Genomic DNA, 27380 nt, shown 5'->3' on the forward strand with positions numbered 1-27380 from the left:
AAACCCCTAGAAAAGGACCATTTACCATTTTAAAGCAAGTTAATGATCCTAGTAGGAAAACAAAATCCATGCATGAGTACTTAGGTGAGGTCACCGCTGTAGTCTCTGATTGATTGGTTATAACTAAGCTGTAATACTTTCTGTCAGTCATAATTTTTTTGCCATCCTTGCTGCTCATCAGAACCCTGTAAGTAGATTAAGAACAGATGGTAAAATGGAGCTGAGCCTTCCTGGAAACAGAGTTAGAGGAAAGATTAAACAAGCAGAAAAAATCACGAAAGATGCAATGGACAGCTTTGTAGCTATATAGTAATAGCAATATCTAAGGTTGTAAAAAGACGAAAGAGAAATGTAAAGCCATACTTTGAAATAAAAATTGAAGCTCAGCAATAGCTTATACTCGAAATTACTACTGTACATTTTTTGAATAGCTTCATCTGTTATATTATTCTGAGGTATAACTAAGCATAGAGTAAATTTAGAAGAAACAACAAACTAACTGAGCTGTCTGGAGAAATTTATTTGCATGGAGCATTTCACAAATTATGAATCATGTGCACTTATTATTAGGCAAGAGATTACTATATGTCTGGCACGACAACTGCAGTATTGGATTGAAGGAATCACACAGAGCAGAAAGTGACATTGCTCATGTCATCACGCCAGCAGTGAAGCCAAGACTCCTGTTGTGCAATGTTCTTAATTAACAGCATTTGAATGAAATATGTTGCCTCATAGGCCTGGCTTGAGGCTTAATTCTCACATAGTACCACAGGTAAAGCATATTCTTTTGATGATAAATCTAATGTTGAATTACTATTATGGTATTACACAACAACTGAATTGTGATCTGGCTTTAAGGAATGTAGTATGACAATCAATAATTCTATAGATGAGCAGGGTTGCATCTATGAACAATTTGAAATCCCTCATAAATTCAACCGACAGTGTGTTACTTGATATGTTATAAATAGAAGTCATTTGATGAATTGATTTACCGAAAACATTTCTGGAATTGATGATTTCTGTTGATTGAATCTGCTCTTCTCAATTCAGAACAAATCAGTAAATGCAACTAATTTCCACAGTCTGATTCTCTTACAGACTGGTCATTATGAACAGGTCAGACTGCCTTACACTGGAAGAAGAGAGGATTATAACAAGCTATATCATTGGTCAGAAATATGAGTGGAACTACATAATTAACCATGGTCGACAAAAGATCATAAGCATCTCTTAAAAAAGGCAGATGATTATATACAGTGTGGGGGACTCCACTATAAAGGCATGTGGCTAGGTGAAGAACAGGCCACTAGGAACTGCCACAGGCAGGACTGAACACATACTGTTGGCATCAGTCTGCATCAAATGGTCAATATTTAGCCAGGTGAGCTAATGGGCAGAATTTCAATCTCATGAAGAGCAGTGATGAAGTGCCTGGAAGGAAAGATAATTGAGAGGATCGACACTGGATACCCACCAGCTTTCCACCACCATCTGGATTGGAAGTCCCAACATTCACATTTCAGACTCACCACCAGTTGAGCTATAGGTGGTTAGTTAACCAACACTTAAGGGCCTTTTCATGCCATTGCTGTGATTAACTTCATTCCTAACATTCTTATCTCGATTGATCTCTCCCTACGGCACCCACATCATAAAGCCCTTCCTGAATAAGTCATCCACACTGCCTGCTGCTCAGCATTGCTGTTCCACCAGCAGCCTCAGCCTCTGTGGGTGGCACTACTACAAACAGCAGCTGCGAACATCTAATATAACACAGTGCACAGCTGGAGGAACACAGCAGGCCATGAGGCAGCAGAAGAGCAGGAAAGCCAACTTTACGGGCCAGCACCCTTACTTTCTCTGAGCTGCTAACCTCTGCTCGGTTGACAGCTTCACCTGAAGCAGGAGACAAGTGTACTAGGAAGGGACATTTTGAAAAGAATACTCGGTAACCACTTAGGCACAAGATTTGATGGGTTCTCCGATTCGGGACTCTATGGCACAGTAATAATGTCACCGGACTAGTAATGTTGATTCCCAAGCTAATGTTCAGGATGTGTGGTTTGAATCCTGCCACAGCAGATGATAACATTTGAGTTCAGATATTAAAAATCAGGAATTAAATTCAAGTCTATTAGTGACCATACAGGCACCATTGATGGTCATAAAAACCCATTTGGTTCACACCTCAAATTTTCAGATAGAAATCTGCCATTCTTACCTGGTCTGGCCTACGTGTGACACCAGACCTCACAAGTTAGCTCACTCTTAGAACATAGAAAATAGAACATAGAACATTACAGCGCAGTAAAGGCCCTTCGGCCTTCGATGTTGATATGTAATAAATAGATGTCATTTGATGAAGTGATTTACCGACCAGTGAAACCAATCTGAAGCCCATCTAACCTACACTATTCCATTATCATCCATACGTTTATCCAATGACCATTTGAATGCCCTTAAAGGTGGCAAGTCTACTACTGTTGCAGGCAGGGCATTCCACACCCTTACTACACTCTGAGCACAGAACCTACCTCTGACATCTATCTTATATGTAACACCCCTCAATTTAAAGCTATGTCCCATCATGCTAGCCATCACCATCTGAGGAAAAAGGCTGTCATTGTCCACTCTATCTAATCCTCTGATCATCTTGTATGTCTCTATTAAATCACCTCTTAACCTTCTTCTCTCTAACAAAAACAGCCTCAAGTCCCTCAGCCTTTCCTCATAAGACCTTCCCTCCATACCAGGCAACATCCTAGTAAATCTCCTCTGCACCCTTTCCAAAGCTTCCACACCCTTCCAATAATGCAGCGACCAGAACTGTACGCAATACTCCAAATGCAGCCGCATCAGAGTTTTGTATAGCTGCAACACGACCTCATGCCTCCAAATCTCAATCCCTCTACAAATAAAACCTAACACACCGTATGCCTTCTCAACAACCCTATCAACCTGGGTGATAACTTTCAAGGATCTATGCACATGGACACCGAGATCTCTCGGCTCATCCACACAACAAAGAATCCAGGCGGACATGAGGACAGGGCAGAGAGGCAGTTGGGAAGGTAAGTGAGTGCTATTTAAGTACTTACCTTGAAGCCAGCGGTCCTTTTTGCAGCGGAGTGCTATTTAAGTAGGTGTGTTCTCAGCCCCAGATGCTACACGGTAGGGCCTCCCTCCCACCCTCCTCCTCTAGCCTAACTAAGAGTCCACAGACTCACAGCAAACAACAAGGGTTGAGGGAAGTGCCTGGTGAGTAAAGTGCAAGTTTTCAGCGGAGGCTCAGTGAGGAGATTACGCCACTGTTGAAGAGGGTGAAGACATGACTGCCAAGCTGATTCAGTGTGCTGTGCGCATGATGTGGGAGGTCAGGGACACTGATGATGTTTCTGGCTCCTATAGCTGTGGTAAGTGTGTACACATTCAGCTTCTGAAGGAGGTTGTCGCAGCCCTGAAGAAAGAACTAGAAGACCTCAGGCTCATCCGAGAGAATGAGAATTTTCTGGACAGGACCTTCAGCGAGATCATTACACCGAGGATACCTGAAGGGAGAAGGGGGATGTCGATGATGAAGAAAGACATGAATGAAGTACAAGAGGGGAAGCACCTATTGTAAACAGGTTGACTGTCTTGGAAACTGTCGAGACAGACGACATTGCCAGTCCGAGAGGTGGACAGGTCTGCGAGTCAAAATTGGTGTCGAGGCAGAGCCGAGCAGTCAGACATCATGGAGAGCTGTGGTAATAGGGGACTCCATAGTGAGAGGGACTGACAGGGGTTTCTGCGGCAACAGGCGAGATTTGAGGATGGTGTGTTGCCTTCCTGGTGCCAGGATCCAGGACATCACTGATCGAGTGCAGAGGATCCTTGAGGGTGAAGGTGAAGACCCAGAGGTGGTGGTGCATGTCGGCACTAATGACTTCGGGAAGAAAAGGAGGAGCATTCTACAGCGGGACTTCAGAGAACTCAGAAAAATGCTGAAAAGCAGGGCTCCCAGGGTGGTTATCTCTGGTTTGCTTCCAGTTCCTCGGGCTGGAGAGGGCAGGAACAGAGAGATAATGGACTTGAACGTGTGGCTGAGGGACTGGTGTCGGAAGCAAGGATTTAAATTCTTGGATCACTGGGGTATGTTTTGGGGTAAAAATAAATTGTACAGGAGGGACGGTTTGCATCTTAATAATTGGGGGACCAGCTTTCTGGCAGGCAGGTTTGCCACTGCAACACAGTGTGTTTAAACTAACTAGTCGGGGGGAGGGGCCAAACTGGAAATTTAAGAATGAAGTTAAAGGGAAAGTGAGAATAAGAGAGGTTAAGAAGGACAACAGAATCAACAGAGCAGAAAACTCAAGAAGGGATCGTACAGTATGGCCAAGTGAAATAGGGATTGATAGGAAGGGTGAAGGGAGAAACAAATTAAAAATATTATATATGAATGCACGAAGCATAAGAAATAAGGTGGATGAGCTTGAGGCTCAGTTGGAAGTTGGCAAGTATGATGTTGGGGGGATAACTGAGACTTGGCTTCAAGTGGACAGGGCCTGGGAAATGAATATTCAAGGATATACGTGCTATCAAAAGGACAGACTGGTGGGCAGAGGGGCTGGGGTGGCCCTGTTGGTGAGGAATGATATTCAGTCCCTTGCGAGGGGGGAAATAGAGTCAGGAGATGTAGAGTCAGTATGGATGGAACTGAGAAATTCTAAGGGCAGAAGGACCCTAACGGGAGTTATCTACAGGCCCCCAAACAGTAGTCAGGAGGTAGGGTGCAAGTTGAATCAAGAGTTGAAATTGGCCTGTCACAAAGGTATCACTACAGTTGGTATGGGAGATTTCAACATGCGGGTAGACTGGGAGAATCAGGATGGTACTGGACCCCAAAAAAGGGAGTTTGTAGCGTGCCTCCAAGATGGATTCTTAGAACAGCTTGTACTGGAGCCTACCAGGGAGGAGGCAATTCTGGATCTGGTATTATGCAATGAACCGGATTTGATCAGGAACCTCAAAGTAAAGGAGCCATTAAGAGGTAGTGACCATAATATGAAAAGTTTTAATCTGCAGTATGAGAGGGAGAAGGGAGAATCGGAAGTGTCAGTATTGCATTTGAACAAAGGGAACTATGGAGCTATGAGGGAGGAGCTGGCCAAAGTTCAGTGGTACAGTACCCTAGCAGGGATGGCAATGGAACAACAATGGCAAGTATTTCTGGATATAATGCAGAAGGTGCAGGATCAGTTCATACCAAAGAGGAAGAAAGATCCTAAGGGGAGGTAGGGGCGGCTGTGGCTGACGAGGGAAGTTAAGGACTGTATAAAGATAAAAGAGAAGTACAACATAGCAAAGATGAGTGGGAAGCTGGAGGACTGGGAAGCTTTTAAAGAGCAACAGCGGATAACTAAAAAGGCAATACACTGAGAAAAAATGAGCTACGAAGGAAAACTGGCCAAAAATATAAAGGAGGATAGTAAAAGCTTTTTTAGGTATGTGAAAAGAAAAAAAATGGTTAAGACCAAAATTGGGCCCTTGAAGTCAAAAACGGGTGAATTTATTACAGGGAACAAGGAAATGGCAGAAGAGTTGAATAGGTACTTTGGATCTGTCTTCACGAGGGAAGACACAAGCAATCTCCCAGATGCAGTAGTGGCTGAAGGACCGAGGGTAATGGTCGAACTGAAGGATATTTATATTAGGCAAGAAATGGTGTTGGATGGACTATTAGGTCTGAAGGCCGATAAGTCCCCGGGACCTGATGGTCTGCATCCCAGGGTACTTAAGGAGGTGGCTCTAGAAATTGTGGACACGTTGGTAATTATTTTCCAAGGTTCTATAGATTAAGGATCGGTTCCTGTGGATTGGAGGGTGGCAAATGTTGTCCCACTTTTCAAGAAAGGAGGGAGAGAGAAAACAGGGAATTATAGACTGGTTAGCCTGACGTCAGTGGTGGGAAATATGCTGGAGTCAATTATAAAAGATGAAATTACGACTCATTTGGATAGCAGTGACAGAATAGGTCAGAATAGATTTACGAAGGGGAAATCATGCTTGACTAATCTTCTGGAATTTTTTGAGGCTGTATCTATGAAGGATAAGGGAGAACCAGTGGATGTAGTCTCCTGGACTTTCAGAAAGCCTTTGATAAAGTCCCGCATCGGAGATTGGTGAACAAAATTAGGGCACATGGTATTGGGGGCAAAATACTGAGTTGGATTGAAAATTGGCTGGCTGACAGGAAGCAAAGAGTAGTGATAACGGGTCCCTTTCGGAATGGCAGGCAGTGACCAGTGGGGTACCACAAGGTTTGGTGCTGAGACCGCACCTATTTACGATATATATTACTGATATAGACGAAGGCATCAAAAGTAATATTAGCAATTTGCCGATGGCACAAAGCTGGATGGCTGTGTGAAATGTGGGGAGGATGTTCTGAGAATACAGGGTGACTTGGACAGGTTAGGTGAATGGACGGATGCATGGCAGATGCAGTTTAATGTGGATAAATGTATGGTTATACACTTTGGCGGCAAGAACAGGAAGGCATATTACTATCTCAATGGAGTCAAGTCAGGTAAAGGGGAAGCACAACGAGATCTAGGTGTTCTTGTACATCAGTCAAAGAAAGCAAGCATGCAGGTACAGCAGGCAGTGAAGAAAGCTAATGGCATGCTGGCCTTCATAACAAGAGGAATTGAGTATAGGAGCAAAGAGGTCCTTCTGCAGCTGTAAGAGCCCTGGTGAGACCGCACCTGGAGTATTGTGTGCAGTTTTGGTCTCCAAATTTGAGGAAGGACATTCTGGCTATTGAGGGAGTGCAGCGTAGGTTCACAAGGTCAATTCCCGGAATGGTGGGACTATCATATGTTGAAAGATTGGAGCGACTGGGCTTGTATACACTTGAGTGTAGAAGGATGAAAGGGGATCTGATTGAGGTGTATAAGATTATTAAGGGTTTGGACACTCTGGAGGCAGGAAGCATGTTTCTGCTGATGGGTGAGTCCAGAACCAGAGGACACAGTTTAAAAATAAGTGGTAGGCCATTTAGAACGGAGTTGAGGAAAAACCTCTTCACCCGTAGAGTGGTGGATATATGGAATGCTCTGCCCCAGAAGGAAGTGGAGGCCAAGTCTCTGGATACTTTCAAGAAAGAGATAGATAGAGCTCTTAAAGATAGTGGAATCAAGCGTTATGGGGATAATGCAGGAACAGGATACTGATTGTGGATGATCAACCATGATCATAATGAATGGTGGTGCTGGCTCGAAGGGCTGAATGGCCTACTCCAGCACCTATTGTCTATTGTCTATAATCCAACCATTAGCCCAGTACTGTGTATTCCTGTTACTCCTTCCAAAGTGAATGACCTCACACTTATCCGCATTAAACTTCATTTGCCACCTCTCAGCCCAGCTCTGCAGCTTATCTATATCTCTCCGTAACCTGCAACATCCTTCCGCACTGTTCACAACTCCACCGACTTTAGTGTCATACGCAAAGTTACTAACCCATCCTTCTACGCCCTCATCCAGGTCATTTATAAAAATGATAAACAGCAGTGGCCCCAAAACAGATCTTTGCAGTGCACCACTAGTAACTAAACTCCAGGATGAACATTTCCCATCAACCACCACCCTCTGTCTTCTTACAAATAGTCAATTTCTGATCCAAACTGCTAAATCACCATCAATCCCATGTCTCCATATTTTCTGCAATAGCCTTCCATGGGGAACCTTATCAAACACTTTACTGAAATCCATATATACCACCTCAACCGCTTTACCCTCATCCACCTGTTTGGTCACCTTCTCAAAGGACTCAATAAGGTAACCCCCTCCCCCCAACCCCCTCATCTGAAATGGCCTGACAAGCTATTCAGTTCATGGACAATTAAGGGTGGGCAATAAATGCTGAGCCTGCCAGTGATACTGACTTCCTATGAATGATCAAAAAGAAAACAAAAGGTGGTGAGATGTATCCTGTGTATTATGGTGTTCACTACCACAGTTTGAAATAAATGGGAAGATCCTGGCCCAAACTGAATAGTGAATTCAAGATGAATGTTATTTATTACCTTGGATATCTGCATCCATTCTCTTGTGAAGGTTTAATATATGTTACTATTATTTGAGGACTTGGACTATAAGATGGAGGAGAAATGGATTTTAGTTTTTCAGTTCAGTGGAAATACTAGCCATTAATTAAGGTTAAAAAGCTATTTTAACTTGAATTCCTAAGAGCATTTTCAAAATGTTACATGATTTCAGCTAAGTGACCAGGAAGCCACCTGGGGAGATAATTATTAAGGTATTTGCTGACTTCAGTTTATGACCCAGAGAAAGAGAGAGAATGGGGCCAAAAAGCAGTTTAATTCAGAGAAAAGAAATCTATGACAGAAGAGGTGCTGTTGTTAGCAGTTTCCAATCAGGACTTGGGAAAGTAAGGTTAACAGTTTGTTTTAAGGTCCAAACAGAGAGACATTAGCTAAAGAAAGTAACATTGAGTGTTGCCTAAGAGAGCTTTGCTGAAAAGAAATAGATAATAGCTGTGCCAGCGGATCAGGAAGATTAACAGTGAGAAAGGGTAGATCTTCCCTGAGGTTGAGGGCCGATAAGTGGGGTAGAAGGGATGAATCTTCCTCTTTGATGTTTGTCTTGAGATTATCACAGTAATTCTTGTTTCTTAACACAGTGCGAAGCGGGAAGAACACGGCAGGCCAGGCAGCATCAGAAAAGTAGGAAAGTTGACATTTTGGGCTGCGACCCTTCTTTAAAAGGGTCTTTGGAAGAAGGGTCCTGACCCGAAATGTCAACTTTCCTGCTCCTCTGAAGTTGCCTGGCCTGCTGTGTTCCTCCAGCTCCATACCGTGTTATCTATGACTCCAGCACCAGCTGTTCTTACTGTCTCTGAGTTCTTGTTTCTTTCTTTTGTGCAATAATACTTCATGTTCCTTTGTTACAACTACATTAGCAACCTCTTGCGGATAAATTTAGTGACAGATCTCCATGGTAAGCAAAAGAAAAATAAAACTCATGGTCTGTTAAGTCAGGTTTCACTCTGGGATCTATCACATTCATTACTACCTGCAGCTGGAATAGTAACAGTTGCTATATCTTTGTATGCAGGTTCAAATTAACCTGATTTCAGGTCATTTTTGAACAGCAACAAAAATTCATATCCTAGAAAGATATCCACATTTATTACAACATTGTGTTTTATTTTGTCATTATCAAAAATTGTAGTTAAAAACCAAAGTGCGGTGATAAAGGATGCTATAGAAAGTTGAACTGAGCAAAACGCTCCTTGCTAATGGCTTAGTGATGTTATCCAGTAAGTACCTGAGTCATGTCAACCGAAATAAGTCTTAAATTTGATCCCTATTGGTTCCCTAAACTAATTGATTTCAGCATTACAAGAGCCTTACTAACTCAGGTTTAAGGAGGGTAAGTACATCAGGTTGCTTTGTTTTTTATTGTTATCCAACAAATCCTCACTGAAAGTGTGCACATCTTGACGTAGTGGCCAGAGCATCAGGCTGTGGTATTTCAGATACTGCCAAGGCTTATACAGGCATAAATAATAGCACTCAGAGAAGATATTAGACAGTGATCAACATTAAATTGCATTAAACAATTATTTAAAATCTTTGAAAAAGGAAGAAATGGAAAGAAAATGGAGCAAATAGTAGACCTGGTGGTGAAATGAAATAAAGCCAAAAGTAATGACTAATTAGCGCAAGGCTTAGATTTTAAATGCTATAAATTGTAGAATGAAGACAACATCAGTAGCTCAGTAAAAATAGCCTGGCCACTGACCTTCAATGCTGTAGGTAAACCTCTTGATTACACTGTCCCATCATTTTAAATGGGCACCAGGGCAGTACTGGTGATTTACAATCCTATCAGGCTATTTATTAAGTATGGCAGCTAAAAAGAGCATTACTGTGTGTAAAGGATGGCTACATTCCATAATCATCTACTCATGCTGCGCATGTAGACAGGGCAAGGCAATCAAACCATCAAGCCTAGGATAATCCCACGTAAATATGATTTCAGTATGTTCTTTTTGTGATTCACAGTGTTTTTATTCTTTTTTAAACTTCACGAGACATTTTATGACAATTTAGAAGGCAAAAGGCAGATACTTTGAATGATTACAAGCAAAGGAAAATTACAGCAATTAAATGGAAACATACAGAAGACAGGAGCAAGTTTTGACCATTCAAGCCTGCTCCACTATTCAATATGATCATGGCTGAGCTCAATACCCTAATCCTGCTCACCATCTCATATTATTTGATTCATTCTTAAAGCAAATAATATCTGGCCTCAACCACTTTCTACGACTGTACAGGCTCACCATTCTCTGGGTGAAGGCATTTCTCCTCGTCTCAGTCTTAAAAGCTTTACCGCTTATCCTTCAACTATGACCCCGGTTCTAGAATCTCCGCCATCGGCAATATCCTTCCTGCATTTAACCTGTCTAACCCTGTCAGAATTTTATAAGTTTCTATGAGATCCCGCCTACCCCACTCCCTTTCTTCAAAACTCCAGCGAATACCAACTTAACTAACGCAATCTCTCCTCATACATTAGTCCTGATTAGTAATTAGAGATTAGTGAGCAAATTAGGGCACATGGTATTGGGGGCAAAATACTGAGTTGGATTGAAAATTGGCTGGCTGACAGGAAGCAAAGTGTAGTGATAAACGGGTCCCTTTCGGAATGGCAGGCAGTGACCAGTGGGGTACCACAAGGTTCGGTGCTGGGACTGCAGCTGTTTACAATATATATTAATGATATAGACGAAGGCATTAAAAGTAATATTAGCAAATTTGCTGATGACACAAAGCTGGCTGGCAGTGTGAAATGTGGGGAGGATGTTATGAGAATACAGGGTGATTTGGACAGTCTAGGTATGTGGACAGATGCACGGCAGATGCAGTTTAATGTGGATAAATGTGAGGTTATCCACTTTGGTGGCAAGAACAGGAAGGCATATTGCTATCTCAATGGAGTCAAGTCAGGTAAAGGGGAAGTACAATGAGATCTAGGTGTTCTTGTACATCAGTGAAGAAAGCTAATGGCATGCTGGCCTTCATAACAAGAGGAATTGAGTATAGGAGCAAAGAGGTCCTTCTGCAGCTGTAAGGGCCCTGGTGAGACCACACCTGGAATATTGTGTGCAGTTTTGGTCTCCAAATTTGAGGAAGGACATTCTGGCTATTGAGGGAGTGCAGCATAGGTTCAAGAGGTCAATTCCCAGAATGGCGGGACTATCATATGTTGAAAGATTGGAGCGACTGGGCTTGTACACACTTGAGTTTAGAAGGATAAGAGGGGATCTGATTGAGACGTATAAGATCATTAAGGAATTGGAGACTCTGGAGGCAGGGAGCATGTTTCTGTTGATGGGTGAGTCTAGAACCAGAGGACACAGTTTAAAAATAAGGGGTAGGCCATTTAGAACGGAGTTGAGGAAAAACTTCTTCACCCAGAGAGTGGTGGATATATGGAATGCTCTGCCCCAGGAGGCAGTGGAGATCAAGTCTCTGGATACTTTCAAGAAAGAGATGGATAGAGCTCTTACAGATAGTGGAATCAAGCGTTATGGGGATAAGGCAGGAACAGGATACTGATTGTGGATGAACAGCCATGATCATAATGAATGGTGGTGCTGGCTCGAAGGGCCGAATGGCCTACTCCAGCACCTATTGTCTATTGTCTTGTCATCCCAGGAATCAATCTGGTGAGCCTTCAATGCATGCATTAGCAAGAACATCAATCTTCGGATAAAGTGACCAAAATTGCATACCAATTCGAAGTGTGGCCTCACCAGTGTCTTGTATAATTTCAACAAGACATCTTGAAACTGTGCTCAGTTCCTCTCTCTGTGAAGGCCGACAGACAGTTTGCCTTCTCCACCGCCTTCTACTCCTGCATGTTTATTTTCAGTGACTGGTACACAATGCCATCCAGGTCTCATTGAATATTCCCCTTGGTAGGTCTGTGCAGTTCGTCACACATCATCATGCAACTCAGAACCTACACCCACTGTTATCTTAGAGGCTAGATATTGTTTTGTCAGCATCAGATGATGCTGTTACGTAGCACATTTAAAATAGATTTGCATAAATATATTTCTTTTGTTCACTTGTGGGCCATGGGCATTATCATAGAATCCCTACAGTGAGGAAACAGGCCTTTTGGCCCAACAAACCCACACTGACCTCAGAGAATCCCACCCAGACACCTCCCCCATAACTCACCTGATCTACACATCCCTGAACACTACAGGAAATTCTGCACGGCCAATCCTAACCTGCACGTCTTTGGGCTGTGGGAGCAAACCGGAGAACCTGGAGGAAACCCACGCAGACACTGGGAGAATGTGCAAATTCCACACAGTCACCCAAGTGTGGGATAGAACCTGGGTCCGTGGCACTGTGAGGCAGCAGTGCTAACCACTGGCCCACTGTGCCACCCAGCATCAGATTATTAGCCAGGCCAGCTCTTCGCTGGCAGACAAGTATTGGAAGGGCCATATTTTTAATACATCTAATTTGGGGGGCTGGGGGTAGAGTGGACATTCTTCAGGTGTTCTGAGGGTATTGAAAGCATCCCTGTAAAGTGTTACCCCTCTTTTTACACCTCCCTGTTTGACCAGCAAACATACCCAATCCAACCAACTAAATATACCTTCCCTCCCGGCTCCCCAGTAACACTGCTCCCATGCTTTCCTGGTTCTGAGCTCCATCATCAATTTTTATGAGCCCCCTCCAAGGAGATCCAAGAACTTTGTACTGGTACTGCTGCAATTGCTCGATCTGCCAGCCAATCAGGTTGACTAGCAGTTCTTGAGGGCATGGCTTCATTCCACTAAGATGTGAAATCCAAACCTTACCTCCCTATGGCTGACAGGCAGTATGGTTCAATATTGGACTTTTCAGGGCTGACATTTTTTCTGGTGTTGTGAAGAGGAGGTGCTTTGGAGTTAAGGGTGAGCTGTACTCCACCTCACTGCAAAATTCTGCAGATGGAATTCTCTGTGATTTGCTACCATAAACGTTTGTTAAAAATGCTCATGAAAGAATCCTACAATAGCTGAAGTCTACATGAATTTATTGGAAACTCTACATGTGAGTTCAAAATGGCTGGAAGCAAAATAGACAATAGACAATAGACAATAGGTGCTGGAGTAGGCCATTAGGCCCTTCGAGCCAGCACCACCATTCATTATGATCATGGCTGATCATCCACAATCAGTATCCTGTTCCTGCCTTATCCCCATAACCCTTGATTCCACTATCTGTAAGAGCTCTATCCATCTCTTTCTTGAAAGTATCCAGAGAGTTGGCCTCCACTGCCTTCTGAGGCAGAACATTCCATATATCCACCACTCTCTGGGTGAAGAAGTTTTTCCTCAACTCCGTTCTAAATGGCCTACCCCTTATTTTTAAACTGTGTCCAAAATGGATTCATTAAGTTGGTGTGGGAGAGCAATACTGGATAAATTGCTGGGTTCCTTTTGTTGCTGATAGTTATCAGTGACTTACATTCAATAATCAATTTTAATTGATGATGTTTGCAGGTGATAAGCAATGATTTAGAGGAAAAAGATTTAGACCGATAAAAGCTATAAAGGGACAGAATAGGGTAAGTGAAATAAAATACATCATGCTCACAGTAATATATTTGAAGAACATGCATAGTTATCAAATGCATGTAGAATCTATTTGACGTTTCTTGGCGATGCACATGCAGTCAACTTGAATTTTCAGGTAGAGCAAAATTTGAGTGAGAATGGATTAATTTGACCAAGGCAACAAAGAATAAATAAGAAATGAACAGCAAGGTTAAAGACAGTGTTGATATGGCAGCTAAGAAAATGTGGAAAGGAAGGTAGAAGAAGAGATATGGAGGGAGACAGGAAGCGGGATGGATGGGCACATCAGTTAAGGAGGAGGGAGTGTAGGTAACTATATCCATGTGTGAGAATGAGATAATTAACTACCTTGAAAGAAATCAAAATTTAGGTCAGTGGCGTTGAGATGGATGTGGAATGAACGAGTGAGGGGAATATAATGGAGGCATCAGTGAGGGAAGGTTTAAAAATATACTTCAAAAGAGGCAAAGGTTTGTTTGCCTGTGGTAGACTAAGCATATGGTTTAGATCATAAAGCAGGGTTCAATGCTTTAAATGGGAGTAACTCTTCATTAACAGATAGTAAGTCAATCAAAGCAGGTGACAGCAAGGTTGGTGCAAAGAACAGTCCCAAGTCTGCATCAGCCAGAATGGGAGTGCAAGCCATTATTCTGAATCATATTCTAGCTTTGGGCCCAGGAGGTAGTATGACTACAAAGGTGAAATTAAAGGAATTGAAGGAAGGGCACCATCAGGAGTAGGCCCTGCGTCTTAATTTGACTCAACATGGGGAACTCATCCAGCCTGGGGACAAAAAGGATTAATAACTTTCAATTCTATTCGAGACAATGCGTGGCTGTTCTTAGTTAGTGGAATTATTTGTCTGGTTAATTCCAATAATAAATGAGATTTCTCTGGGCTAAATAGTCATGCAAACTCCAAGTCGTACACATCTGAATTCACGGATGGTCAAGTGACATGAAGCCACTCAAAAGTGAGCCTTTGGATGATCAGAGCTGCGTGTCTGCTACACTGAATGGATCAGCATGTGTCCATTCTGCAGTGCCAGCTATGAGTAACTTGCTAAATGCCAATTGTGACAATTGCAATTGTATGTATGAGCAAATCAGCCCTCATTACAGCTAATTTCTAATCTAATGAGGCTGTAGATGCAATTACCATTAGAAAGTCCATAAAAATTGTGAAAGTTGCAACAATGCATAGTGCAGAAATTGATAAGAGTAAATTGGAACAGATTGGGAATCAAAATAAATCCTGTGCATAACATATAAAGTTACTACAGGGCTGCAATAAATCAAGAAAATAGACTATTAATAAGACAATTTGTAAACTATAAGTGGAAGCACAATATGCGCAAAATATACAGAAGTCTGGTGAAACTTAGCTTTAATCTTATGTGCCATTTTCGATACTGCAATCTAATGGACACATTGAGATGAATCCAGAGCATCAGAAATTGAGTTAAGGGAAAAGGTTGCAGAAGCAAGGCAATTTTAATCCAGCAAGAAATAAATAAGAGAAGGCCCTACAGAAGTATACATGCTATTACATGATGCAGAAGTAAAGTTTGAGCAGAAACTTAAGACAAGCGAAGACAATAAAACAATGGTCAAAACATAAACACGAATGTCAAAAAAGTTCTTCATACCATATCGGGATTTGAATAGTGAATATAAAGACATTGGGTTTCTTCTGGGTGTGATTTGAATACATGAGCTGAACTCCAGCCCTCTTCCCTCATCTTGAGTTACCTTGTGACTCTGTAAATTAAGCGCTTTTCTTTCTGGCACATGCCTTTGCCCTGCACACAATCACCTGTTGGGAAGCTTCTGATGTAATATAGATAAAAGGCCAGGTAGAAACCCAAGAGAAATGCTGTGAATAGCTAAAAATGTCAACTTACAATTTTTTCCAGAGCTTCTACCCATGTCGGATTGAAGAGGATTGACATAACTCTGCAGATATTCTATTCCGTTTTTTGTAGGATTGGGCCCTTAGAATGTCAAGGACAGGCATCATAGAAATTGAATCACCTCTGATTAGAAGCACACATTCCAGGTACCACCCCATATAAAAAATGTGCCCTCTTCTAGTTAGGTAAACACTTCAAATTTGTCAAGTCCTTTGATAATCTGTTATGTATTAGTTCGAGTAAGGAAATCTAGTTCTTTGAATTTTACCAATGCAATAGTATCTATTTATACATTTGACTTTTTAATTTAATTAAAAAATACATACTCTGAGGAATGTACAACAGTGTGAGTATTAATAATGTACTACTTTGAAGTCACTAAATTTAAAGCATGGTTGGACAGCAATATGGCACTAATTTTACTTTTACTGATGAGAATGTGTTAATCATTCATTTAAAAGTGTCAGTTTTTCACTTCATTATTTACAGAAATACATGATTCTAACTAGTACAAATTGTATTTTGTGAATTATTCAAATCAGTATAGGCTGTCCTACAACCACTGCTGTTGCTTCTCATAAACTTGTACTCCAGATTTAGCAAATGTAAATTAGTTATGGACAGTGCAATTTCCAAAAGACTTCTATGCCATTACATTACTTCATACATGCTATTTTTAAACCATATAACAGCTTAATCATAATTGACAAGGAAAAACAGTTTTAGCTCTGGTTGATTCTAACAACAGCTAATTTCAATCAGACTGGCTGGATGGTGGGATGGAAAAATGCTAGAAAACCAATCAGGCTTTACCCTCAATGTGAGTTGTATATAAATCCAAAGCAGAAATGGGCCTCGCTAACATGGCATAACATTTTGATTATCAAGGTGCTGTCTAAATATCCAATTAGTATCAAATGAAAAAGGCTATGAAAAGTTGGATCCTACACACTGGTATTTGTAGTACTGATCAGGTAAACCAGGCATCTTCAAAAATATAATAAAATGTGAGGCTGGATGAACACAGCAGGCCAAGCAGCATCTCAGGAGCACAAAAGCTGACGTTTCGGGCCTAGACCCGAAGGGTCCCGAAGCTTTTGTGCTCCTGAGATGCTGCTTGGCCTGCTGTGTTCATCCAGTCTCACATTTTATTATCTTGGAATTCTCCAGCATCTGCAGTTCCCATTATCTCTGATACATCTTCAAAAATATGTAGTTTTGTCCTACAAATCATCTCATTCAATACTTTTCTTCATTATTACTGGTAGGCGTGATCATTTGAAGAATTCTTTTTTCAAAATGGTAAACAAGAATATTCATTGCTGCATTTTGAACATGCTGGATGCTTCAACTGAATGAAAATAAATTTAGTGTTGTGTGTGGGTTCCTTCAAGCTGACAGTGAGGCAATATGGATTAGAATAGCTACCTTTCAAAGTATTGTTGAGCAAACAGTTTGACGTTTACTGCACTACTGCAACAATTTACAGTTTACATGAAAATGATCTATGTTATTGCAGACATAGTGAGAGACTCATTACCCCCCGGTCTGTGTCCTCTCAATTCCTTTTTCATTCTGATCATGCCCCTGTGTCTTCACCACAGTGCACTCAATCAAGTATTAACCATTTCAAACATCTCTCTTCAAGTTATTATTTTTCTTGTAATTATTATTTTGTTATACATTTATTACAATCTCATTTCACCCCCAAGTCTGTCACTATACAAATTCAGATTGTCTGGAGGCTTCGCTATTTTCTCCTAAACTGTCACCTTTGGAATTGGAAGAATTATGGTTTGTTGGATAGAATGTCGAACACTTGGGCTGTCTTCCTGATGGACTGAGGTCTGGAGTTCTCCCGTGAACTGGAGGGACTTTAATCTCATAGAGATAATGGGAACTGCAGATGCTGGAGATTCCAAGATAATAAAATGTGAGGCTGGATGAACACAGCAGGCCAAGCAGCATCTCAGGAGCACAAAAGCTGACATTTCGGGCCTAGACCTGTTTATGTAGTTGCAAGAATTATTTTTCATGGTAGTGCAAAGATCCAAGAAACTTTCTTCTTAGTGGTGTTTTTGGTAAGGTTGTATGTGCCATATTTTCAACTGGAGTCAGGAGAATGCTTTTCTCATTCTATATATAGCTTTATGTAGAAGTAGGCAAACTTCTTACTTTGACTTCTTAAGCATTTTGAGCTTTCTCCTTTCCTATCAGTGAATGAATTATTAGTGACATCAGCTTATCAATTCCTCAATTTTGTTACCTGGAGCTTCACTCTTGCTTGATGAGATATGTTGGTGATTCTTCTTTGATAAGTCAGGGAGGTTGCACATTTCCTTGATCTTGCACCTTCAGCAAGACAAAGAGCATACTTGAATGTGGAGTATATAGTCCTTCACTGAACTGTATAACACTCCAAGTCTTCAATTGCAGAAAGTTACATTCTCTTTCTGTTACGTTACATCCTCTCAAGTGATGCAGATGGTTCAGTTGTTTCACTTTTGCTTGCACTTTATCCTGACCTTTCTTCTCACTTGGCATCTCCACTCTGTTCAAGTTTAATGTGTGTAGAAAGCATTGCAGCCAAATCACTATAGTTACAGCTTTCCATTACATATATGCTGCGAAGTAATGTTTTTATTCCTTCATAATTAACCTCAGAAGATTCAGTATTTTTTTTTGTCTATGTTCTGCCATGCAATCTCAGAGTCCAGTAAAATTTCAATCAGTGGTTCCTTGACCTTGTGCAGTTTAACCTCTCCCAACTTTCAAATCATTTTGAGGCCAAAATATGCCCTTCTCTTCAGGGGAGGCAATTCTTGACTTTGAAGTATATTTTTTTTCTAGCATTCAATTAATTTTATTGCAATGACACAAAGATAGACAGTGAATCAAATCAGCCTTCATGTCTCTGTATTCACAACAGTAAAAATTATAACCCTCAAATTTAACTTCAATGTTTCTTACACAGACATTTCGTGATTACCCAGTGCCAAACTCTGTGAATAATCAAATCAACATCAGATTGTAGCTTAAACAATAAACTCAATAGTTTATTAACAACACAGTAACTTCAGCACAGCAAAATTAAACAACATTTTTTTTTAATATTCGCACATGGGCTGTGGGTTATCACTGGCTGGCCAGCATTTATTGTCCATCCCTCGCTTCCCTTGAACTAGATGGTTTGCTGGGTCATTTCAGAGGAATGTTGAAATTCAGTCACATTGCTCTGGGTCTGAAGTCACATGTAGACCCAACCAGGTGAGGATGACAGATTTCCTTCCCTAAAGATACCAGCAATAGTTTTATTCCCATGAGTAGATGTTAAATTCCAGCTTTTTAAAAAAAATTTGCACTCAAATTCCACTATCTGTCATGGTGGGATTCAAACCCTGGTTCCCATAACATTAGATCAGTTTCTGAATTAGTAATCTGGTGATACCACTAGGCCATCACATTCCTATGATTTAATCGTTTAAATCCAATAACTTGAGTTTTCATCACTATTCACACAAAAGGCAGTCAGACAGACAAACAGGCACAGTTAAGGGTTAAATTTAAGATAAAGAAAATAACAAAAGCAGTGGGATTATTTAAGCAGCTTTCATGACATGTTGTTCCACTGGCAAAAATTTTGTTTCTTCATTGATTTTCTGAAGATGTTGATCAATTCCACCTCTGCTAATTCACTCTGAGGGATTCAATAATACTTATAACATGGTTTTTATTCTCTGATATTTTAATAGTTGATCATGAGAGCTTAGGCAGGGAGCTAACAAATTTTCATGCTATAGCATCAATAGCCAAACTCCTCCTCTCAGAAAACCCCAGTTCAAAACAATTCAAAAACTCCAGCTCCTCCCTCTGTTTGGTCATCACATTCTCTTCTATATTTGGTGGCACCAATTCCCAGGTGCTCACCTTGTTAATGGCCAACATCTGCTATTTGGTTGAACACAATGCTTTTTCTGCAGTCATAGAGTCTAATGAAGTCTTTGATCAAGGACCAACTTGTAATTAACTGACAAGTCTGGTGTCACAAACAAACAACACCTTGATTTTTCATTCTTTTTAAAAAATATGAGCTGTTGCCCATAGTCCAAATTAACAATCATCTTTAGATCACGGTTTACAGTTCCAAACCAAAAATTATCAAATAATGAAAAATCAGCAAGGGTTCTAAAACTATGTGGAAGAGTTTCTTGTATCATACCTTTAAAATTAAGTGCAGTTCTCCCCAGACAGTGTGACTATAAACAGTGTTTTACCAACTGAGGTTCTCTATCTGATAACCTGACTTGGTCCACGTCAAATTTGAAATTCATGAGGTACCATTTGAAGTACATGTCTACATGCCAAAATATTCTATGTCAACGATTTTCCATATATGTTTATCTTCTATTGGAAATTATTCCACCTCATGTATCTCTTTCCTGTGCTTTTCTGTCCTTTGCTTTTCTCCCCTTTGCTTTTCCCTGGCTGATTTGACACATTTTCTGAATATGACCTATTTACTTACTAAAAAAAAGGTTTGAAAGCTGACCACAGTTTCTGTCTTTGAGAAATGCCTGAAATTTGCCTTAACACCTGCAATGATCCTTTTCAGGGTTTTTCTCATTTTAAGGAGTAGGGGTGTATGTGGTGGGAAAGCCATGGAGATGGAGACAATTCACTGCTGAAGGCAGAGTTCTATCCTTTTATGAAACCTTCTGACCAGGACTCAAAATAGCTATCACAGCATTCAATTAAGAAGTTGTTCCTCAGCAATGACAGCCTTGCAGTTATGACCTTTTTAATAGAGGAACCTTTCTTTGCTCCACAGCTTTGGCAAAGACTGTTATTGTTTGATGTCAGTCCAGCCTACTGTATTAGTTTTCCTGGTGTAACTTTTATGGTTTTATATCTTAAGAACGAAATAGATCTCCTATGCCCAGTTTTATCTCTCCTAGAATTGGCTTGCTTTGCTTCTGGACCTCTGCTTCACTCACTATCTGAATTGCTTTCTCTAGAGTGGGGTCTTCATTAGGCTGTAAAAAATAAATCTGTCAAAGATGCATCAGTAATGCTTTCATAAATCGAGTCTCTTATGAAGTCAGACTTTAAATCACCATGACCTTATTTCTCCATTAGACTCAAGAGGTCATGAACAATATTATCTCGAGATCCACCAGAATACCACTCTTTTTCAAAATTTTGCCTTTCAGAACTTTATTAGTTCTAAGGTTAAAATAATTGTTAAAGATTTCAAACACCTCTCCGAATTTGTCCGAAGTTTTATTTACCTGTTGGTGAGCATTAACGTCATCTGCTATATTCGCAATTGTGTACAATTGTTACCTGTGTTGCCGCTTCAGGGAACTGTGGACCTACACGCCCAGGTCCATCTGAATGTTAGTGTTCCTAAGGGTTCTGTTATTTACAATATAATTCACACCTAAATTTGATCCTACAAAATGCATCACCTCGTATTTGTCTGAATTAAACTCCATCTGCCATTTCTGTGCCGAAGTTGCCAATCTATCTATATCCTTGTATACTTTCACAATCATTGGCACTATTAGCAACTTCCCTGAAATGAAATTTTCCAGGCAATATTATTTTTGATGCAACAATCTTTGAATTGAATTAGCCATTTTGTCTGCTTTAAAGTTATTTACTCTATAACAATGCACTTCACCTGTGCTCGCAGCTTTAATAGATATTTTCCCCAAGTTCCTGGCCTTGGTCCTGCTATATCTCTTTGTGTACTGGAAAAGAACTTATGTTCAACCAGACTTATGTATTTCTTTAAACTTCCCAATCACTCAGTTCTCCACTACTGGAATATATGAGATTTCTCTTAGCTTTGGTTTACCAGCCTTGTTTTGTAGTATCCAGACGCGATAGCAATGATGCTCAATTGAAGTTGGAACATCTTTTAAAAATACTTGCCTTTTCAGCCTGAATTACTGAGCTATTTAAGGTTTCTCCTTTGGTACACAGGAATTTTGGTTTTGACTTATGCAATCCTTGGTGCACTGTTGGCTCACTGGCTACACTTGGACTGAAGATCATTTGGTCAGATCACCACCTCACAACGTAGCCAGTATCTCTGCGTTAGAGTTACGGATTTCTTCTGCCCTGTGCCTCTCCTGCCAGGCCTCAAACAATTTCTGTGCCATTCTCTGAAATATTCTTCTGTATTGAGTGTTGCCATGAGGTTGGTAGGGTTCACTGTCATCAGTAGTCAAACTAACTGTTTTCTTTGAAATCTTCTGGGTTTTTCTTTTTTCCTGACTTTTGTTTTGAATGCCTAATTTCTAATTTCGCTTAGTTGGCGCCACGTGGACAAAGTCAGAAGTCACATTAGTCACTGCTGTTTAATGTGATGGCAGGGACTAACCACTGCCTCCATTTTGTGTCTGGGTTACATCAAACCCAAAGTGGTGTACTATGGATTAGGATTTCCTCTTTTCTGGTCAATAAGAAGTGCAACATTAGCTAAACAAAAATGAGCTTCCTTGTATTACTGCAGCTAAATACAGATTACATGAATATGACGCACAGTACTACAGAGACTGTTAGGAGCACACTAATGCTGCAGTTGTTTTCTACCAGCTCCTTCTTGCGATATCATCATTAGTCTGCTACAGCATGACTTTTGAAAAAGACACTTGGAAAGAAGATGGTTGACCTTCTATATCTGAAGGTTATGACAGCACAAGACTTTTGTGCTGCCAGGTTCTGCATAGCTAATCATGTTAGAAAAATACCACATCAGATGGCCTGTAGAGATGTAAGCCTGTGATGGATTTTGGAAGTAATTTCATTTTTGATGTTGTTTAAAGCAAGCAGTATTGGATTGGCTCCCCACTGTATCTTTACTGATTTATCATATTTGTAAATAGGCATTTAAATGTCAGTTAATCAAATATTGTCCATTTATTCAATCATCAAATGTAAATCTGTGACAGATTCCTTGTGAAACATTGGTATTAAGCAAAAGAAGTGTTGAATAGATGTAGGGAAACATCATCTGGGTGCAAATGGATTCAAATGTCAGTCTTTCGAGAACTAAATTTCTTTATGTTATCTCCATATCAATTAGTCAATAAACAAAGAACAGCTGTAGTCAATCAATGTTTGGGTGTTACTAGACCATGGATATATTATTCTGCATGTTAATGGCTGTTATCCAGGATAATATTAGGCAATGGTCCACAGTGCCTGCATCTTTGAAAGGAAAGGATATAATAGCGAATGGGTAATGGGTTTTATTGGAGGGGATTGACCTCTCCCTGCATGTTTGCTGTGACAACTGAGAAATCAGCCAACAGCACAACCTGAAAACCTGAGCATCTGTTAAATGCTGTACATCTCTCACACAACTATGCAGGCGAATACACAAAATATTTTACCACAATTCAAGTGTGTGAGAAGCCACAATGGTTTGTGCTGAAATAAGACTTTGTGAGGATGTTTGGAAATTCCTATTTTTATATTATGTCCTCCTGGATAAGCTCCAGATGTAAAAATGGACGAAAGTGACAGATACACTCACCATCCTTTTCCTTCTTCTTCCTGAAAACTCATGCTTCATAAATTTGCAAGTGTTGGGCGTCTACATTGTAACATATATGTTTCTACTGGGACTTTCTGACCTGGTCTTCATTGTCCTATTCCCTGTACCACTTGCTTTTCCACATGTAGCTGGTGCCCTTTAGAGCTGATCCTTTAAGGGCAGGATTTTTCGATCTCTAGCTAAATATGCCACAGGTCATGTTCATCGGTCAAGCTTTCCCAGTGCTTGTGACTGAATCAAATTAGGTGGAGCAGTTCCCAAAGGAAATCTGGGCCAGGTCATAACTCAAAGCCTGCAACTTAGGACAAGTCAGTCCCATTTCAGCTATATAGAAAAAAAAACAGGGCTGCATAGTTCTTTAGTTATGTTTTGTTTAATTCACAGAAAAAGTTAAACTCTGAGTTATAGTTGACATCAATCCATGAAGCTTATGGATGTTGTGTTAACAGGAGCAGATCTCCAAAGGCTACCTCTCCCTATTCTCCTCATTAAATACAATACCGTGACACAAGCTATTCATTTAACCATTATTTCCATGTTTTTTATAGTAACTGTAGGTTACAAGTACATCAACCCTAAATCAATAGGGAAAAGCTCGCATTTACTCTTTGTTCTTGAGCTGTTAAGTATTAGAGCAACAGTACAATGACACAGAATTGTAAAATTATATTCTATTCCATTAAATGCATAAACCATACCTTACAATTTTCAAACAGAATAATGCATGAAAGAGAGTTGCAGTATTTGAAAAGTTATTATTATTTCAAACACACTACATTATTTGGTTGTAAACCATTTAAAATAATTTTCAATATGACGTTGCTAGGCCTTATCATTAGGACCTTGATTAATCATAGATGGAACTAGCCAGTTAGAAGTTTTTTCATAATAAAAAGAGATATTTTAAATCGTAACATCAATGATGAGTTAATTAGAGGGAAGCACTTATTCCATAGCCACAGCATTTTCCAGCAAATTAATGGAAAAACTGATATTCTGATGTTTACGCATTTGAAAAATATAAAATGCCTATTATAATATTTGAAATGTATAAGATCATTTTTTGTACTCAAATGTAAGACAGGAACGACATGCAAAGTATAGAGCAAACAATTATGCCTTTCTGCAAGTGGACACTGAAATAGTTAAAAGCTGCATTACAGTTGACAGAATAGAAGCTTACAGATGAACAAGTGATGTGAAATGGCACAACTGTGCTGTCAGATCGAATATAGTCAAACCTATCCTAACTTCAACATCTACCACAATACAAGGAAGCAAAACTTCTCATTCTAGTTGATTTTGTTGGCAAGTGATTGGAACGAGATCAGCCAGGTGGACCTCATAGAATATAAGTTCCCCGATCGGGGCTGTTAATCAGGTCCAATCAGGGAGCCCTGACTGACAGATAAAAACAGGAGTGGTAGGGGTTCTGTTCACTTTTGAAGCCAGCTCTGAGCTAGCTGTGTCAGTATCGAGCACTATGCATGTGTAAATAAAGGGTGACTTGGTGACAGGATACCAGGCTTTGTGGAGCTATTTCAATGAGCAAGCTAAGGCACTTGAGATGGAGTCATGAATTTCTTTTTAAAGGATTCATTAACTTGACTTTTAGTTAACTTATTGGCATTTCTTGCTGATCAATGTTCTTCACTCTAGGCTAAATGGTAAAGATAGTACCAAACTTAAAGAAAACATAAATTTGTACAAAAGACAAATGGCAAGTCATTGGACAAAATATTAAAAACTGTGAACAATAACCAAAAGGTTGATGGGAAAATAATTAGAGTACAAGGGAAAACTAGTCAGAAAAATAAAACCGATAGTAAGAATTTCTATAAATATTTTAAAAAAAACAATAGTTCACAATGTGAGTGTTGTTCTATGGAAAATGTGTCTGGAGAATTGATAATGGAAAATAAGGAGACAGTATTTGAATTGAACAGATATTTTTGCATTGCTCTTTACCATAGAGGATGAAAGTAATATTCTGAAAGAAAAAGTAAATCAACAAATAAAATGGAGAGAATTCAGTAGAATCACAATCACTTTGGAACTGCAAACTGACAACTGCCCAGGTCTTGATGGACTTCATCTTTAAAAAACATTTCCAGTGGGATGATTGATGCATTGGTTTTACTTTTCCAAAACTCCCTTTGACTGGGGAATAGTCTCACTAGATTTGCAAATAGCAAATGTAATTCCTTCAGTCAAAAACAGAGGATGCAGAAAGCAGGAAACTGAAGGCCACCCTCCATCAGAGAGAGAATGTTGAGAAGTTATAGCTGGATGCTTACATTAATTCAAAGTAATCAGGCAGAGTCAGAGTTTTGTGTAAAGTAAATTGTGTTTGACAAATGTATTGGAGGTCTTTGGGGAGATAATCTGTACACTGAATAAAGAACAGTTTGATTTGCTGTATTAAGATTTTCAGCAAGCATTTAATAAAGCACCATATCGAAGGTTATAGTGGAAAATAAAATCTCGCAGTGTAGCATAATGGCACAGATAGTTGATAGGCAGGCTAACTGAAAACAGTGTAGTCATAAATGTTTTTTTTCCAGGGTGCCAAAATGTAAGGAGTGACGTGTGACAGGGATTGGTGCCGAGATCATAGCTGTTAACATTTATATCCATGGCTTTGGTGAATGGACAGAACATTTGGTTGCCAAATGTGCTGGATGAGTATGAAGGTACGTTGTGAAGAAGATTTTAAAAAAGGTACAAAAAAATTTCATAGGTTAAATGAGTGAGAAAAGGTGTGGTAAATGGGATATAATGTGGGAAAATAAGAAGTTGTCCATTCAAACATCAGAGTGCCCAAACACCTCTATATCTTAAAGCTCTGCAATCCCTCATCATTTAGATAAGAATATAAAAGAAGCAAGTTCTCTAAATGATGAGAGCTTGCACAGCTTTGAGATATATAGGCATTTGGGTGTCTTAATGCTGAAGGTTAATATACAGTTTTGGCAAGTAATTGGGATAAGCAATAGATAAATAGGTTATTATTTATTGTGAGGGAAATCAAAGAGCAACGTAGGGAAGTTATGCTTCAGTTATACAGGGCATTACTGAGACCACATCAGGAGCACTGTACACAGTCTTGGTCACCTTATTGAAGCATTGGAAGCAGTTCAGAAGTTGACCAGACCAATACCTGGAATAGATCACAGAATCCCTACAGTGTGGAAACAGGCCCTTCAGCCCTACAAGTCCATAACCAACCCTCAGAGTATCCCACCCCGACCCATTCCCCGAAAACCCACCAAATCCACACATCCCTGAACACTACGGGCAATTTACCTAGCCAGCACATTTTTGGGCTGAGGGAGGAAACCAGAGTATCCGGACAAAAACTGCACAGACAGAGGGAGAATGTACAAACACCACACAGACAGTCACCTGAGGGTAGAATCGAACCTGGATCCCTGGTGCTGTGAGGCTGCAGTGCTAACCACTGAGCCACCGTGCCACCCTGAACGGGTTGTTTTGAGAAAAGGATAGGTAAGCTAGCTTTGTACTTGCTGGAGTTTAGAAGAGTATGAAGTGACTTGATCGAAATATATAAGATCATGAAGAGTTTTGACAGGTAAATGTGGTGGGGATGTTTCCTCTTATGAGACAACCTGGAAGTAGTGGTCACTCTTTAGAAATCACAGCTGTTCATTTGAAACAGGGTGAGATGATTTTATCCCTCTCTGTCAGAGGGCTTGAGTCTTTTAAACTCTCTTCCTGAAAAGATGATGGAAGCAGAGTCTTTGAAACTTTAAACACAGAGATAGATCCATTCTTGTTAAGCAAGGGGCTGGAAGATTATTGAGGGCAGTTGGCAATGCCAATCTGAGGTTACAAACTGATCAAGTATGATCTTAATTAATGGTGGGGCAAGCTCAAAGACTTGAAAGATTCTTGCTTCTTGTTTGGATGCAAGTCTCATTAAATTTGTCATTATGCATTAATGCTGAAAATAATCTCAGATGGGTATCCACTGAGTCCAATTATAATATCAGTTGCAGCTTGGATATGTTCAGACCTACAATCCCCAGAATATGTAATGTTGGTGAACACATGTTCAACTGTCTCTTTTCTACTAAAGTTGTTAAAGCCTCCATGAGGGCACTGGTCTACCCCACAGTCTACCAACTGACAGTTCATGACATGACATTGATGCTGTAAGACTGTGTACTTCAGATGGTCACAGATGTCAATCTATTGTTCAGATTTGCTAGCACT

At 40.2% G+C, this 27380-nt stretch overlaps 1 protein-coding gene across 1 annotated transcript in view; it reads right to left on the reverse strand.

Moving 5' to 3' along the window:
* znf804a (zinc finger protein 804A) overlaps positions 1–27380 on the reverse strand; it is a 362033-nt gene that overhangs the window by 72901 nt on the left and 261752 nt on the right. The gene's annotated exons all lie outside the window — the stretch shown is intronic.

This window comes from Stegostoma tigrinum, chromosome 7 (genome assembly GCF_030684315.1).
Source record: "Stegostoma tigrinum isolate sSteTig4 chromosome 7, sSteTig4.hap1, whole genome shotgun sequence".
Lineage (NCBI taxonomy): Eukaryota > Metazoa > Chordata > Chondrichthyes > Orectolobiformes > Stegostomatidae > Stegostoma > Stegostoma tigrinum.